Source organism: Mus caroli, unplaced genomic scaffold (genome assembly GCF_978045245.1).
Source record: "Mus caroli unplaced genomic scaffold, Mus_caroli_1 scaffold_4, whole genome shotgun sequence".
NCBI classification, from domain to species: Eukaryota; Metazoa; Chordata; class Mammalia; order Rodentia; family Muridae; genus Mus; species Mus caroli.
In genome coordinates, this window is record NW_028227259.1 from 52,855,215 (window position 1) to 52,872,296 (window position 17,082).

Consider the following 17,082-nt stretch of genomic DNA (forward strand, 5'->3'; position numbering starts at 1 on the left):
GCTAAAACATGGTAGCTATTGACTTTTCTATGATTTGTTTTTCTCAAATAGATCTTAAATGTTATTGTGTTACAGAACCTTCATGTATAGGCCTTACTTACAATTAATGTCTGCCCATTTATCTGAAATTATATCCTAGATTGGTTCTCTTACTTACCTCCATGGATTATAAACTAAATAAGAAAAGAGATTTTGTGGCTTCTTGTTTCAGATTATGGACATTTAGTGGACATGCTAGTTAATGCTTTATTGCTGTGATAAAACACCATGAATGAGGCAACTTACCAAAGGAAGATTTTATTTCGGCTTACAGTTCCAGGTGGATGAGAGTTCATCACCATCACAACAAGGGAGTATGGCAACAAGCAGGCATTTTGAATGGAACATGTTGACTGAATGAGCTAAGTGTTCACGTCTGCAACCACAGGAAGCAGACAAGGACATAGACTGTTTTCTGGTCCATAACAAGAACTTACTGCATATTTGTTGACATTGTGAAAGTAAAGTGGACATTATTGATGAATACAGAGAAAGGCACAGGCTTGTTCTGACCCTAAGCTTCGAGATGAAATTTGGAAGGACAAAAGACAACAATGCAGGAGTGTGTGTGTGTGTGTGTGTGTGTGTGTGTGTTTGGTGTGTTACATGAAGGGAAAGACATAAATGGTTGTTTAAAAGGTTTCCTAAATTAATATATGATGTTGGCACTTTTTAATATCTGGAATTTTTCTTCAATTCCAGGACTCATTGAGCCCTATTATTAGTATTCAAATTTGAAATCATAGTGAAAAAAATGGTATGTTGGGTCCTAAGTGCTCTCTGATAGAGAGGGACCTTGCAGGCTCTAACTTGTTACAGTTATGTAAGAAGAACAGAAAGAAGATCCAAAATATTTATTTGTGTTTTCTGAAGGTTAGAATTCGGGTGAGTGGGAACCCCATTATACCAACTCAGGTTTTGGCTTAATGTAAAGCAAAGCATTCTAAACATTAGAGAGACAGAATAAGGGAAGAAACATCCTTAGGAGGTCATTAGATATCTGTCAATAGATGGCATGGAAGCAGATGTCAGACACCCATCTGTCAGAGATGCTTTAGCAAAGATATCTGGCCCACAGGGGAGGGTCATTCCACAAGTGTCTGCAATCACTTAATAATTATTGAGTACCCACAGCATGCTTGCTTCTGTCGGGGATATGGAAATATATAAGGCACAGCTGCTGTCTGGATGCGATCACCTCTGGATTCTAATTTTAATGAATATTTGGATGTTTCAGCCAATGTCCTGATTAAATAATCACAGATTCTAAATTGGAACAGCGTGGAGCAATGGGGTCTCTTCATATTCACCACAAAACCAGCAGTCATTGACTTGAAGTCCAGCAGGATGTTTATAGTATATGTTGCTTTGTGCGTGCTTCCTGCTTTTATCATCTGGTCTATGCTGTAGCTTAGCTTTTGTGACATGAGAGATCACAGCGTATAAAAACCTTAGTTTCTTTGCTTCATCTCACCTTTCTTCTGGTTTTGCTAAAAGTTAATCTGATTTCTGAGTTTGAGATGATGTGTGTTAGATTTATTTAGTGAAACTGTCAAGGTAAATATTTTTGCATTAGAATTGAACCTCTTTTCTAATTCCCATTGATGACAGAGGCATGAATTATAAAGTAGAGACTTTATAGAATTAGAAGTAAGCTCATTTAATTCTTTAAAGTCAAGCCTGTTCCAATCAATCATAAAGTGTTTGACATGGAAACCCACTTCAGTAGATTAATAAACAAACATCATGCTAGAACACATCAATTTGGATGCTGCCCTATGATTCTAAACTTTTGTCTAAATTCAATGATAAGGATCCCACGAATCCTGTAGCGCCTTCTGCTGGTGTCCAAGCACAATCACAACAACCTAAAGGAATGCATTTCACTCTTACACTACTCAGCTATTTGGACTCTGAGTGATCTCTAGCCTTACATGTTTAATATTTGCTTTTATTAATATATTAAAACACAAAATACTCAATTCATCTTTTTAAATTTTTATTTATTTTTTAGTTTTTAGTTTTTCGAGACAGGGTTTCTCTGTAAAGCCCTAGTCATTCTGGAACTCACTTTGTAGATGTGGCTGTCCTCAAACTCAGAAATCTGCCTGCCTCTGCCTCCTGAGTGCATGGACTAAAGGTGTGTGCCACCACGCCCGGCCTTTCTTTACTTTTTACTTTTTAAAACTATCTTTGTGTATTCACTTACATTTTTTTTTATTCTGGAGGAGGTACATGTACCACAGTCCCAGAGGTTGGAGGACAATTTATTGAGGTTGCTTCTCCTCTTCCACATGTAGGTTCTGCATGTCAAACTCAGGTTGGCAGCCTTGCCAGCAAGCATCTTTATTCACTGACCCGTAGCACTGGCTCCTTCAGTGATTTCTAAAGTTTTTCTCTGTAGTGTGAGTTCTTCTGGAAAATTTGTCTTTGTGTGTGACTTGTTTTCATTCATTGTCCTTGCAATTAATCGAGCTAAGAATCTTGCTCTTCAGATAGACTTAAGATGGTTCAATTTTGAAGAAGAAAAATGCTGTTGAAAAAGCTTTTGAAGGAGTCAGCTTTGTCAAGCAATTGTTCTGCAGTTGTTAAGGCTGATAACATTTGGACCAAGGTCCAAAATGTGAATTATGGCATGTAAATGTATGTGTGTGTGAGGGGGGGACGGGGTCTGGTGCTCATGCACATATGTCTATATGCATGTGGTTGTCTCAAGTTGATACTCGGTGTCTTTCTCCAATGCCTCTATATTTATTATCATGGTATCTCAATGAACCTGGAACTCACTGATCCTGGCTAGTTTAATTAGCCAGCTTGCCCTGGAATGCCCTGTTTGCCTCCTGAATACTGGACTCATAGGTGGCTGCTACACCTGCCTGCCTTTTATGTGTGTATTCTGGAGCCTACTAGAATCCTCACACTTGTGTAACACATGATTTGTCCACTGAGCCACCTCTCCAAACTGGAAAAAAATGAAAAGGTTATTACCCGAGAAAGCAATAAATTTGGCAAATTAAAAACATTAAAGTGGAAATCTGCATGATCTGGGAAGAAAACATCACCTTCCTATGGCTCCCTTTTTAGATTTTCTGTTTTCTGTTCCAGGTAAAGGAAAGATCTGAAGCACTGCTTCTTAATTTTAGCTTCACACTGAAATCACCTGGGGAGATTTAAACACTACTAACACCTGAGTTCCATCCTCAGGGATGTTAATTTATATGTCTGAAGCACTGTCTGGGCATTGGGGGTTTTTTATGAGTTCCCAGGGGATGCTAATGTGCAGATAATGCTGAGGATCACTGGTCTAAGGGCTTTGATCAGCTAGTATTAAAGAGAGAGCTAAAAACCTGGCATGTGGTTATTTGTGCAGGGCTGTTGGTCTGGAACATAGACTACTTGTCAGTCTGAAAGTTGGAACAAAGGAACCAGCTTGTGAGAGAAACTTATGCTGCCACTCTCACTTCTATTGGGTTGTTATTAAATGGTAGATAGCCCCTTGAGAAAGATTTTAAAGGTGTTATTTTTTTTTAACAGCCAGTATAATGCTTCTAGATCTTTTGTGAACTGACTTATTTGAGAGTATATTTCTATTGAACTCTATGCGAAGAACAACTTGAATGACTCAAATTCCTCTCTGTCACTTTCATTACAGGAGCACACACACACACACACACACACCCCAAATGATATTAAAAACAAATTTAGAAAATTTTATGCTCTCTATGAAAAAAAAATACCTCCCTTCTCTATTGATCTTCATCCTATTTCTTTTTCTAACTAAGGATGAGTTTGTTTCTCTTGGACTTTAGTGTTGGGGGAGAGCTGTCTGTAGAAATCGAGCATTTTCATGCTTCTCTGTTAATGAGCAAGCAGCAGTGTCGATGCTTAGGAGAATACATGTTCTTTAGACTTCTCTTTTTACTCTAAGTAGGGCCTTAAAAATTCATACTCTTTAATCTTTATTAATAAGACCTACACCTGTTGTTCCATTGTCTCCAAAGAAAGTCTCTCTATGTAGTTATTTATATTATAGTAATATATATTTTGTGTATATAAGTGATTAACAAATAGAATATTATATTTCCTGACTCTTTTCTGGAAAGCAGTTGTATCTCTGACCATGGGTGGAGACATGACATTCTGGTAAAGAATAAAGCCATACTACGGTCCTTTCCCTTAATTGTTAAGCCAGGTGAGCCTGACAATCACAGACAAATGTTCTTCTAGGAGATGAAACTTTAAAACAACAGTATAAATTCTTTTTCATTTTCATTATAGATTGGGACAGTGACCCTCTGGCTATTGCCTACCATCACCCTGGTCAGTGTATTCTATAACAAACTGTATCTTCTCTGTGATGCTTCTGTCGTCTCTGAATTCATTTGATCTAAAACACAGGGACCAGAAAGCTGAGAGGAGGCCAGAGCAAGCTCTCATGACAAGTCAACCCAATTCTTCATGAGTTCCAGTATGAATCTAGGTTCTCTGTAGTGTGTAGTGTGTGTTTTAAAATATTCTGTATGGATAGGGGAACTGCAAGAACTAAATGCGTTTGGTCACACTAACAATTTAAAACCATCACAGATCTTCAGAATTTTGTTTCTGATACTCAGATTCTGTTGATGTCCTTAGGATACATGCAGTTGCAGTAAGAAAATTGTTGAGTCAAACAGGTTCATGCCTACAATCATTATTTTCTAGAAATTAGTCTTTTTTTCTTAAAAGTTGCAAGGATAGCAGCTTTGCTATATTTTTATTAATGTTGAATGTTCTTTTTTAAAAAAACAAACATATACAAAGCATACCTTTGATTAATTTGATATGATACATTTATTTGCATGTCTGGTTTTGTAGTTTTCATTTATATCAATCACCAAGAAGACTAAATATTTCATATGAATTCCTTTTGTTGGGTGAACACTTATATCCTGAAATTATTTCTGTGTAGCTTTTATGTTTGGCATAATTTTAAAGAAAATGATAGATATTTTAATAAATAAATGTCTCATTTTCCAGCACTCTCCAGGAAGTTATTTAGAGACAAAATGATTCTTCTGAATGGAGTGATGTCTTTTTGATTTATGTTTTTTAAACACTGATATACCTACTGTGATATTCAATTCAGTTTTTACATACTCTTGTGTTCTTTGTGTTTGTATGTATGTACATGTGCATATATTTATATATGCATATGGACACAGAAGTGTGTGTGCACTTGTGAATTTGTGTAGGTGTGCAGACATGAGGTTGACTTTGAATGCCTTCCTAGATTCCTCTCTTCCCTCACTTTTTGTTTTGACTTTTCTTGCTGAGGATCATATCAAGACCTTGAAAATGTTAAGTAAGTACCTTACGTAAGTTACAGGCAAGTCTTCTGTGTTTGCTGTTGTTAGTGATGGTCTTTTGTTTTTGTTTTTTCAGGCATGGTCTCTCACAGAATTTGGAGCTCACCAATCAGGCTAGAGAAGTTATACAGGAAAAGTCCTAGAGATTCTTGTACATTCACTTTCCCATGCCAGAATTACAGGACTGTGGTACCTTGGTATATCCATCATCAACACCCATTATAAGTGAAGATGTGATGATGGAGAGAAGATAAGACTTGCTCCATTCTAACTAAAGCCCATGTTACTTTATCCTTCCTTCAACATAGGTAAAATTTAACCTTTTCTTCTGTGTCCCAAGAAAAGGTAAGCATCTTGCTCTGTATTTCTGGGTTTCTGTAACTCTTATCTCTGGGTGAAAATATGTTTTCTGGATTTTGCAGTTGGGATACATTGAAGGTGTGATATTATAAGCCAAGATATGAACAAAGAAAGACTAAGAAAATTAACATTCAAGATACTTTTCTAGTTTTCATTGAACTTTTTAGTAAACTATTAGGATACTTAAGTGTAAAATATGTAAAAATTCTCTGTTCTTTGGGGAAATGACCATTTTTAAGCCTCCATTTTATTTCCCATTTTTATTTCTTGGCAAATCGTTTGCTTCCCCCACATGCTCTTCTTTCCTCATTACCTTTATACACCCTACTACCCTTTCACCCTTAATGTTCTTTCTATTTCAAAATGGATTTTCTATAAGGATACAGGCATAATTTAGACTGCCTTCGGATAGTTTTGTATAAAGATGAGAATTGTGTTACATACTGTTCAGTCTTAAGAAATAAAAATGATTGTAAAGTTTGATGCAAGGAAGCCACCCATATTTTAAAATGAAGGTCTTTTTGTACTAGCAGGAACCATGGAAACCCTTTAGTCCTTCCTTCTTGTTTTAGAGATTAGAAGAGATCACACACTCATTATGTCATGGGTAAACTCTTCTGTACTCAGGTATCCTGCATCCTTGTTTCATGTTTCATGCATCCTTCCTATTTTCTGCATTAAGTTGAGCCAACTTTAGCAGATTATAAGGCATAGTAGAGATCACAAGTTTAGGGTATGATGGATGTGGGTCTAAACCAATCCTGATTTCCCTGTCTTAGATTATGGGCAAGTCACTTTTCTATGACAAATTTTGGTGCTAAATAAGGCTAATTATGTTCACCCCATAAAGTTACCATGAGGGTTGAATTATATTATTTTTATACATAGCTTAATACTTGGTCACAAAGTAAGTCTTTAAGTAGTAGGACTTGGTTTTATGGGTACCTTTTTTGTGCTTGCCTCTCTATTTAGATTGTGAATTCCTTGAGCCACTAGCTCTTTCTTCATCTCTCCATGCTCCACACCATGCCCTAATACATCATATGATGGCAGTAACAAGTTTCCAAGTAACTTAGGAGTGATACCTCTCACTTGTTTTTCTTTGTACCCTCTCACACAACTGAACTTAAACAACTAAGTCCACACACATATCTTCTTTTATTGCTTCCATGTTCCCCTCTCTATTTCTATTTCACCTTTTTTTTTTTAAATATTGATTTTTTTTAACCCTCCAGATTTTATCCCCATCCTGGTTCACCCTCTGACTGTTCCCCATCCCATACCTCCTCCCTATCCCCCTAACCCCACACCCCCACCCCAATCCCCACTCCACCAGACCCCTAAACTCCCTGGGGCCTCCAGTCTCTTAAGGGTTACGTGCATCTTCTCTGACTGAACCCAGACCCAGCAGTCCTCTGCTGTATATGTGTTGGGAGCCTCATATCAGCTGGTGTATGCTGCCTGGTTCATGGTCCAGTGTCTGAGAGATCTAGGGAATCCAGGTTAATTGAGACTAATAGTCCTCCTACAGGGTCACCTATCTCCTCAGCTTCTTCGAGCTTTTCCCTAATTCAACCACACGGGTCAGCAGCTTCTGTCCATTGGTTAGATACAAATATATGCATCTGACTCTTTTAGCTGCTTGTTGGGTCTTTTGGAGGGCAGTCCTGATAGGTTGTTTTTCTTTTTTAAGAACATAATTTTGATATTTTCAACTGTTGATATTCAACAAACAGAATAGTTATTTTAAGATATACTTCATTGTTATGTTTTCCTTTTCAATTCTGATTTTATTAATTTGGATACTGTCTCTATACCCTCTGGTTAGTCTGACTAAGAGTTTATCTTTCTTGTTGATTTTCTCAAGGAACCAGCTCCTAGTTTTGTTGATTCTTTGCATAGTTCTTTTTGTTTCTATTTGGTTTAATTCTTTCCTGCCATCTACCCCTCTTGGGTGTATTTGCTTCTTTTTGTTCTAGAGCTTTCAGGTGTTCTGTAAAGCTGCTAGTGTAAGCTCTCATCAGTTTCTTTTTGGAGGCACTTAGAGCTAAGAGTTTTCCTCCTACCACTGCTTTCATTGTGTCCCATAAGTTTTGGTATGATGTGTTTTCATTTTCATTAAATTCTAATATGCCTTTAATTTCTTTATTTCTTCTTTGGACAAGTTATCATTGAGTAGAGCGCTGTTCAGTGTCCATAGCTTTCTTTGTTTTTGTTGGTATTTAAGACAAGCCTTAGTCTGTGGTGATCTGATATGGTGCATGGGATTATTTCAATCTTCTTGTATCTGTTGAGACCTGTTTTGTGACAGATTATATGGTCCATTTTGGAGAAGGTACCATGAGGTGCTGAGAAGAAGTTATATTCTTTTGCTATAGGATGAAATGTTCTATAAATATCTGTTAGATCCATTTGGTTCATAACTTCTGTTAGTTTCACTGTGTCTCTGTTAATTTCTGTTTCCATGATCTGACCATTGATGAGAGTGGAGTGTTGAAGGCTCCAATTACTATTGTGTGTGTTGCAATGTGTGTTTTGAGCTTTAGTAAAGTTTCTTTTATGAATGTGGGTGCCCTTGCATTTGGAGCATAGATGTTCAGAATTGAGAGTTCATCTTGGTAGATTTTACCTTTGATGAGTATGAAGTGTCCTTCCTTTTCCTTTTTGATAACTTTTGGTTGAAAGTTGCTTTTATTAAATATTAGAATGTCTACTCCAGCTTGTTTCTTGGGACCATTTGCTTGGAAAATTGTTTTACAACCTTTTACTCTGAGGTAGTATCTGCCTTTGTCACTGAGTTGCCTTTCCTGTATACAGCAAAATGCTGGGTCCTGTTTACATAACCAGTCTGATTCTCATTATGTCCTGGACTTCCTAGATGTTTTAGTTTAGGAGCTTTTTGCATTTTGCATTTTCTTTGACTTTTGTGTCAATGTTTTCTATGGTGTCTTCTGCACCTGAGATTCTCTCCTCTATCTCTTGTATTCTGTTGGTGATGCATCTATGTCTCCTGACTTCTTTCTTAGGTTTTCTATGTCCAGAGTTGTCTCCCTTTGGGTTTTCTTCATTGTTTTTTACTTCCATTTTTAAATCTTGGATGGTATTGTTCATTTCCTTCACCTGTTTGACTATGTTCTTCTGAATTTCTTTAACGGAGTATATATGTCCTTCTTAAAGTCCTCTATCACCATCAAGATAAGTGATTTTATATCAGAATCTTGCTTTCCTGGTGTAACGGTGTATCCAGAAATTACTATGGTGGGAAACTTGATGCCAAGTAACCTTGGCTTTGTGTTGCTTATGTTCTTATGCTTGCTTCATGCCATCTGATTTTCTCTAGTGCTACCTGCCCTTGCTATATCTGACTGAAGACTCTCCTTCTTGTGATCATAGTTCGGTCAAAATTCCTCAGAGTTCAGCGGTCTCTGTGATCATGTGATTCTGGGATCCTCTGATCCTGAGATCCTTGTTGTGTCAGAGCTCCTGGGAGTCAAGCTGCCCCTGGAAACTGAGATCCTGATGTGATCATGCTTCTGGGATTCTGTGATCCTGTGATCCTGTGTACCTGGGCTTGTTAGAGAGCCTGGGTGTTGAGGTGTTTTTTTGTTTATTTGTTTGTTTGTTTGTTTTTTGTTTGTTTGATTTTTTGGTTTTTTTTTGTTTGTTTGTTTTTAATTTTCTTCATTTACATTTCTCTGAAAGTCACCTATACCCTCTGCCCACCCTGCTCCTCAACCTACCTACTCCTGCTTCCTGGCCCTGACATTCCCCTGTACTGGGACATATAATCTTTGCAAGACCAAGGGCCTCTCTCCATAGTGATGGCTGACTAGGCCATCCTCTGCTACATATGCAACTTGAGACACAAGCTCTGGGGGGTGCTGTTTAGTTCATATTTTATGGGTGTTGTCAGACTGGCTGTGGAGTTAGTGCCTGAGGTCTGTTCAGTGCACTGGCCCAGACCAGCAGGAACTCGTGCCAGGCAGAGTTCCTGAGTGCCTGGGTCCCACTTATCCCCCCTATTTCACCTTCTTAAAGCAGCCAAGATTATCCTCTTACATATGATGTCATAGCATAAGATGTAAGTTTTGTGCTTGGAAGTTACGGATATATATTCTATATGAATTAAGAGTCTATTGTCATCAGTGAAGAGTATGCTCTGCTCTCATAGAGAACCTGGCTTCTGTTCTGGGCAACTACTTGGATGGCTCACAGTTATCTATAACTCCAGATTCAAGGGATCAAACTTACTTTTCTGGCCTTTAAGGCACCTGCAGTCACATTCACTTACCACAGACAGACACATATTCACAAACATCATTTTAAAAAGTAAATCTTATAAATAGAACATCTCCTGTTGGTGCTCCTCCCTCCTTGCATTTCCGTAACAGCCCACCCAGTGTTTCCCAAATACTCCATGCATATAAATGCCTAGAGGGAGGGTAGAGTAAGGGATTGTTAGCCCATCCATTCCTTGTGGTATGTGTGTTGCAAATTAGATCTTGGAAAACCATTAATTTTTTTTCTAGTGAGTACTTTAGGTACTGTCTAAAAGAAATATAAAACATGCTGAAAATAAAAGGAACATAATCAAATTTTACAAAAGAAGTTATAATGTGTATTATGTTATGTGTGATATATTATAATGTACATTATGTATTTTATTATATATTATATATCTAGACTGGTGATTTACAAGAGTGCCAATTTCAAGGGATTTTTAAAGAATTTAACCTAGACTAGAAAATCAGTCAAATTATTCACAACAAAAATGGAATAGGATAGTGCTGAGTTCTCTGGGTTACTAATCTGACTAGAATATTTTCTTCCTGGATTTTACTATATCTAAGCTAATGTGTCCTCGAATCTCACTTTATTGAAGTGACTTTCTCTCTTTCCTATGGGGCACTACTGGCTTTAATTTCCTGGCTTTACATCTTCCAAAATTTCAATTACCTTATCCTAGAGATGGCTTTGGTGTCACATGCTAGTATTTTCTAGACAGTGTGCTCCATATGAACCCTACCTGGATTTTCATAGGGGACAACTCTGACTGAATGCGGTTTAAGGCAAACATAGCCAACTGAGAGACAAGTGTGTGTACAATCCCCAAATACTAGCCTAATGTAATTCTTGTGATTGGGTGAAATATTTACTTCAGAGTTACCCTTGGGCTAGGGTGAAAAGAAAAATTCTATGGTGTTTATCATTATCTCTATTCCCTGAAAGGAAGGTTTTGCCTTGAAATTGACCAGTTCTCCAGGAGGAAATAATAATAATGATATGTATGTATACATACACACATATAATTATATATATATTATCATATATACACACACATATATATGATAAAATCTCTTGATATGTATATATAATGTTTCATGGATTTATTACTTACAAGCTTACTGTGTACCATGTAAAAATGAAAACTCATATGAACTATTATTATGATCACACTTAGCCTATGCTCCATGCCACTATGGAATCCTAAAGTTCCATAGTATGAAAACAGAATCCATACAAGCAAATGCAGTTAAGTTAGAAGTATATCCAATCGTTCTGTTCTTGAAAAGCCATAGAAATTTGTATGCTCTTTGGTATTAGAAGAATTATGGGCTAGGACCCAAAACAACGAAGTGTAGAATAAAGTGGGGGCATTTTAACATGTAGTGACAGTTGTTATGGTAAGGTGGAAATAACTTTAATCTTAACAAGAACCCTGGGCCCTGTTTTCAAGCAGACTATGTGACAAATCATCCAAGCCTCTGTTATTACCTGGCAAATGTGGGTCACATCAGTTTCTCTATGCTGTAAGATATTTTGACTTACAGCTACTAGGAATGAAGAAGCTGTTCTTTTTCAATGCACAAAGATTTCTTCTGTGCTCATAATTAGAGTGGAGGCTGATGGTTTGCCTTGAAATTGTCCTAGATACCCAGAGCTGCTGCTGCAAGTTAGACGATTGTAAATGAAAGCAATGAGTTCAGGATTCCAGACTGTCCATTGCAACTTCCCCTTGCAGGCTGTGGCCAGCCATGGCCATGATTGGTAGGCTTGCCTATTTGGAAAATAAAGAATCACTAGCTTTCTTAAATATATAATTTCTTGTGGAATGGTTAAATCCAGCAACGTGCAAGAAACTGATACAAGAAATAAATGTCAGTTAACTAAAATATGGTTTGAAATACTATTGCCAAGGGCTCAGAATATTGATGTCCTTTAGGTGGCATATTTGTCTTTTTTGAAGAAACCAAGAGGCAGAAAGCACAAGTAAAGCTTAAAATGCATCCAGATGGCTCTGGCATGGTGAGGCCTAAACAGCTTTGTGATGTTGCAGTCTGCTGAACCCAGCTCTGTTACAATGGTTGCTCTTGCTTGCAGAAGAACTGGATAGCTGTCCCAATCCCTGGGATAATCTGGACATGTAGCTAAAAACTTGCAGTGCAATCTTGTTTCCTAAATCACATTGTGTCTTGGGAGAGGGTGAGCTGATAGAAGATTTCCTTCCCTTGTTTGCCCTCACCCTCTTATACATAGGGGCAATTCTCTTCACTCACCTGTTCTGATATCATTATTCATCCCTCTCCCACCTTCCTCAGTTCTGTCACCATGAGATTGTGTGACTCTGGGTATTCTGATAGTAACAGAGGTTTCTTCTGAGGACCTATATTCCCATGGCAATAGTTGTCTCTAGGCCTAAATGTTGGGGTGAAGGCATAGAGAAATTAGCTGAAGTGGTTTAAGACTAGGGTCATGGGGGCTTCTCTTCAAATGGGATGATGTATGTCTTGCTTTGTCTTTGTTGGATTCAGCCCTGGATGATGGGTGTTCAGTATTTAGGAAAGCTCACAGTAGTCTGGGACTCTCTTTTTGCACACTTTGACTATTTTCTCCCCCCAGGGAACATGCGATTCTCCAGAGTAAAATGAATTATCTATTTGGCTAATTAGCTAGGACATAAAAATATTCCCAAGAGGATCATCCCCTCTGAGGATGCTCTAATGCATCCTTATTTTTGCAGAGTCTATCTTTGCTCATTTTCTATCCTGCTTAGCCTACAGCACATGCCTCACAAGGAAGGTAGAACTGTCAAGTAGGCAAAAACCTCTTTCAACTTAAAAAAAAATCTTTCTCTTTCCTTCCTTGCGGTTACTCCTCACATTCAATTTCCACCTTACATCTTCCAACTCAACCAGTTGCCCAATTCAGGTTAGTGTGCCACTCAGCAACCCTGTGTTAGAATGATCTCTCCTTTGTACTATCCACCACACGGTTTGTGACCAGGGTGTATATGTGTAGCCAGATGAAATGTTGATATCATCACTTGGCTTTTGACTTTTTTCTTTTCTAGTGACCTCTCACCTCTTCTGATATCATCATACATTTTCTTTTGAATAATTCAACTTGTCCCCACTTCATTTACTTTATTTCTGCAAGAATGACAATACCTTTTGCCTCAGAGACAAGCTGTTATTGATTCCAATCAAATAAAATATCTCATTCTTGTGACACCCTGGAGCATAGAGGGTATCTCACTAAGAGACAAAGAGATGTGTTTCTATAAAGAGACATTTCTCTATGAGAGATACTAGAGAATGTCATAGGTCTTTTTGTGGAAGTGAAAAGAGATGTTTCATAGCAGAAGGGGAGAGAGAGAGAGAGAGAAAGAGAGAGAGAGAGAGAGAGAGAGAGAGAGAGAGAGAGAGAGAGAGAGAGAGAGAGAGAGAGATACACAGAGAAACAGAGAGATAGAGAGGAGGGAAGCATGGAACAATATATACCCTTCAAAGTCATTGCCTTTTGAATTATGACCATTTTTTTCCCAAACAGGTACTACCCAGTCACTGATAATCTAGCTCTGAATATCAATGTATTATGATGATGTCAATGTTTATATGATCCCAGTATCACAAGATATTGACCAAACTTTTGGAAAGGAATCTTTTGTGGGGATATGTTATATACAGTTAATAGTAAATATAGCTAGATTTTTAGAAGATGGATACAATGTTGTATTATTTGTGCCCATTATAGTTAGGCAACATTGTAGAAAAAAGAAGGTCATTTATTTCCCATTATTGAGGCTACAGAGAGCTTCGTTGGTATCAGTTTAGGTCTTGTGAAGATCTTATGGAGGATGGTACTATAGCTGTAGGAGTGTTGGCTTAAGAAAGAACTTATATCATCAGATAGGAAGCCAAAGATATATAGAGGACTGTATGAGTCCTCTATATGTGAGGAAGATAGTAACTCCTTTCCCAACCATGACCTCTGATGACCTCAGATCCTCCACTAAGCCTTACCTCTTGTAGAATGCTACTTTCTTCCTCATCCACCTCTCTCTTTTGCATTCCCCTTCACCTCCCCATTCCCTTTCTTCTACTGCATCCCCTTCTCCTCCTCATCTCATTCTCTCCTATCAATCTTGTTGTCATTGCAAGCAGCACCTATTGTCACTGAAACTGTGTTGGGACTAGGAGTCAGTACCTAGAGAGATTCAGCATGCCTGTTATAGGCAGTCAAAGTGCCTTGAGAGCAAAGGGAATCCAACCATGCTTTGAACTAGTTAACCTAGGAGCCTCCTGTATGGCTTAGAGGCATGAAAAAGAGGAGGCGTGGTTAGTGGGGTGTTCTGTTAGGTTGGCAGGTTTCACATTCTTCCTTTCTTCCAAAGCACCCTGTGCTTGGCTAGCTACACAGCAAACACTTAATAAATACTTGTAGATTAGTTATTTTACACTTGTTTAATGCCTTCCTTTGAAGTGCCTCCAGTTGAGATTGCTTCCACAAATCACATAATGTGAGATAAAATGCCCTATATACCTGTCAGTTTTCTCTGAGACTGTTGTCTAAGTGTTATATGCACTCAGTTCATGGACTGGGCGTTCAGTTGCTGGAAAAATAGAAATCACCCCATTAGTCATGCCTCTGAAAATTTCACATTCTATATTCCAGGTTCTGTGGTGGGTGATATTTAAAGCGTTATGTATTTATATTTTGGGCCATCTATTATATCACCATGACTGTATATTGCCTGTGGACATTTTGTGATCTCAGATCTAAGGAAAATGATGATCCATTTGTTATCACTTCCAAGTAAGCCAAAAAGACTGTACAAAGAGAAACACAGCTTAATTAGCACGTTGATGATTTGTATTACCCAGTGTGAAATAGCCACTGGGATTAGAGGAAGGATCCAAAGAAAAGGCAGCTTTGGAGATTTTTGCTTCTTCTTCTTCTTCTTCTTCTTCTTCTTCTTCTTCTTCTTCTTCTTCTTCTTCTTCTTCTTCTTCTTCTTCTTCTTCTTTCTTACTCTAAATTCACAACCCTATTTCTATGTCTGTAGTCTAAAATCCCCACCAGATACCATCACTGTCTCAGATTTACCACATTCCACAGGACCAGGTCAGGGAACTCAGCAATTCATTGATTCATCTCCCAGAGCAAATATCCTCTGCTTAACTATGTATAGTGGTTCACACTTGGTTTGTATAGTGTAGATGCCCTTAGACAGTGCTAGTACCTTCACTCTATGTTTGTTGAAAAGATTCCAATTAAAACCAAACAGATAGAGAGGACTAGAATATAGCTGTTGTTAGATGGCTTTATAATGGCCTGGGTTTGAATCAGAACACGGCCAAAAACCAAGTGTGATGGTTGTGCTTGCCTGTTATCTCAGTACTTGTGAGGAAAAGGCAGAGGGATTAGAAGTTCCCACTCACTTTTGTCAATACAGGGTGTTCAAGGTGAACCTGGGTTACATGAGATATTGTCCCACAAACCAAACTACCTACCTACCTACCTACCTACCTAACTAAACAAACAATGAAATCCACTTAGAAAACGTTCACAATGACTTGTATTATATCTAATACATTATAATCTACCTATCTGTCTGTCTGTCTATCCATCTGTCTATTTATATATGTTATGTATCTAAACACAGAATATTTGTTAAACTATGTCTTACATTGAATAATTATTCAACCGACAGGACACTCTGGGATCCTCTGTGAGTATCAGATTCATCTTGTTCAGTTACAAAGAAATGAAGAGAAAAGGGTTTAAGTCACAACAAATTTTTTATTTGATCAAGTGGCAGAAAGTTGACTCTACATTAGTGGAAATGAAACACTCACAGGGTTTGATTTCTTCTCTGTTCTTGCTTTTGCACATCTGTGGGCCGCCATCCATATACAGCCTGTGTCCTTGTGTTCAGTAGCAGATCCCAGGCTTGTACACACTAAGTTCAAGACGACTTTTCCAGCTAATGCTTGGCTTAGCTCTGAAGAGCTAAATTAAATCAGGAGCACATATTTGTACCAGTACGTGTAACTTTAGTTAGTAGTTTAGTTTAGGTGCTAGATGCATGGAAAATAGGCAAACCCCCAAGAGAAATTTACAAGATGATTCCAGGTAACATTGTAGCAGTAACAGAATGGAGAGGAGGTATTACTGGCCCTGCAGTAGTCCACAGAACACTGTGAATTACAACTTTGTAAGGTTGGTATGTCTTAGAAAAGCACTGTTATGTCTTTGGAATCCAGTTGAAATGGTAAGTACAGTTCAAGATAATTCTAAAGCTCTTCTGCCAGACAAGGAGATTTTGTGAAATTATTTTTTTAATTAGGTATTTTCTTCATTTACATTTCCAATGATACCGCAAAAGTCCCACAATGCCCCCCAACTCCCCTCCACGCACTCCCCTTCACCACTCCCACTTCTTGGCCTGGCGTTCCCCTGTACTGAGGCATATAAAGTTTGCAAGACCAATGGGCCTCTCATTCCAATGATGGCCGAGTAAGCCATCTTCTGTTCCATATGCAGCTAGAGATAAGAGTACCGGGGGGTACTGGTTAGTTCATATTGTTGTTCCACCTATAGGGCTGCAGACCCCTTTAACTCCTTGGGTACTTTCTATAGCTCTTCCATTGGGGGCCCTGTGATCCATCCAATAGCTGACTGTGAGCAACCACTTCTGTGTTTGCTAGGCCCCGGTTTAGCCTCACAAGAGACAGCTATATCAGGGTCCTTTAAGTAAAATATTGCTAGTGTATGTAATGGTGTCAGCGTTTGGAAGCTGATTATGGGATGGATCCCTGGATATGGCAGTCTCGTCTCTAGATGGTCCATCCTTTCATCTCAGCTCCAATCTTTGTCTCTGTAACTCCTTACATGGGTGTTTTGTTCCAATTCTAAGAAGGAGCAAAGTGTTCACACTTTGGTCTTCATTTTCTTGAGTTTCATGTGTTTTGCAAATTGTATCTTGTATCTTGGGTATCCTAAATATCTGGGATAATATCCACTTATCAGTGAGTACATATATCATGTGAGTTCT

At 38.2% G+C, this 17,082-nt stretch overlaps 1 pseudogene; it reads left to right on the forward strand.

Moving 5' to 3' along the window:
• Positions 1-17,082, forward strand: part of LOC110295522 (cytosolic beta-glucosidase-like) — a 171,246-nt pseudogene that overhangs the window by 104,176 nt on the left and 49,988 nt on the right.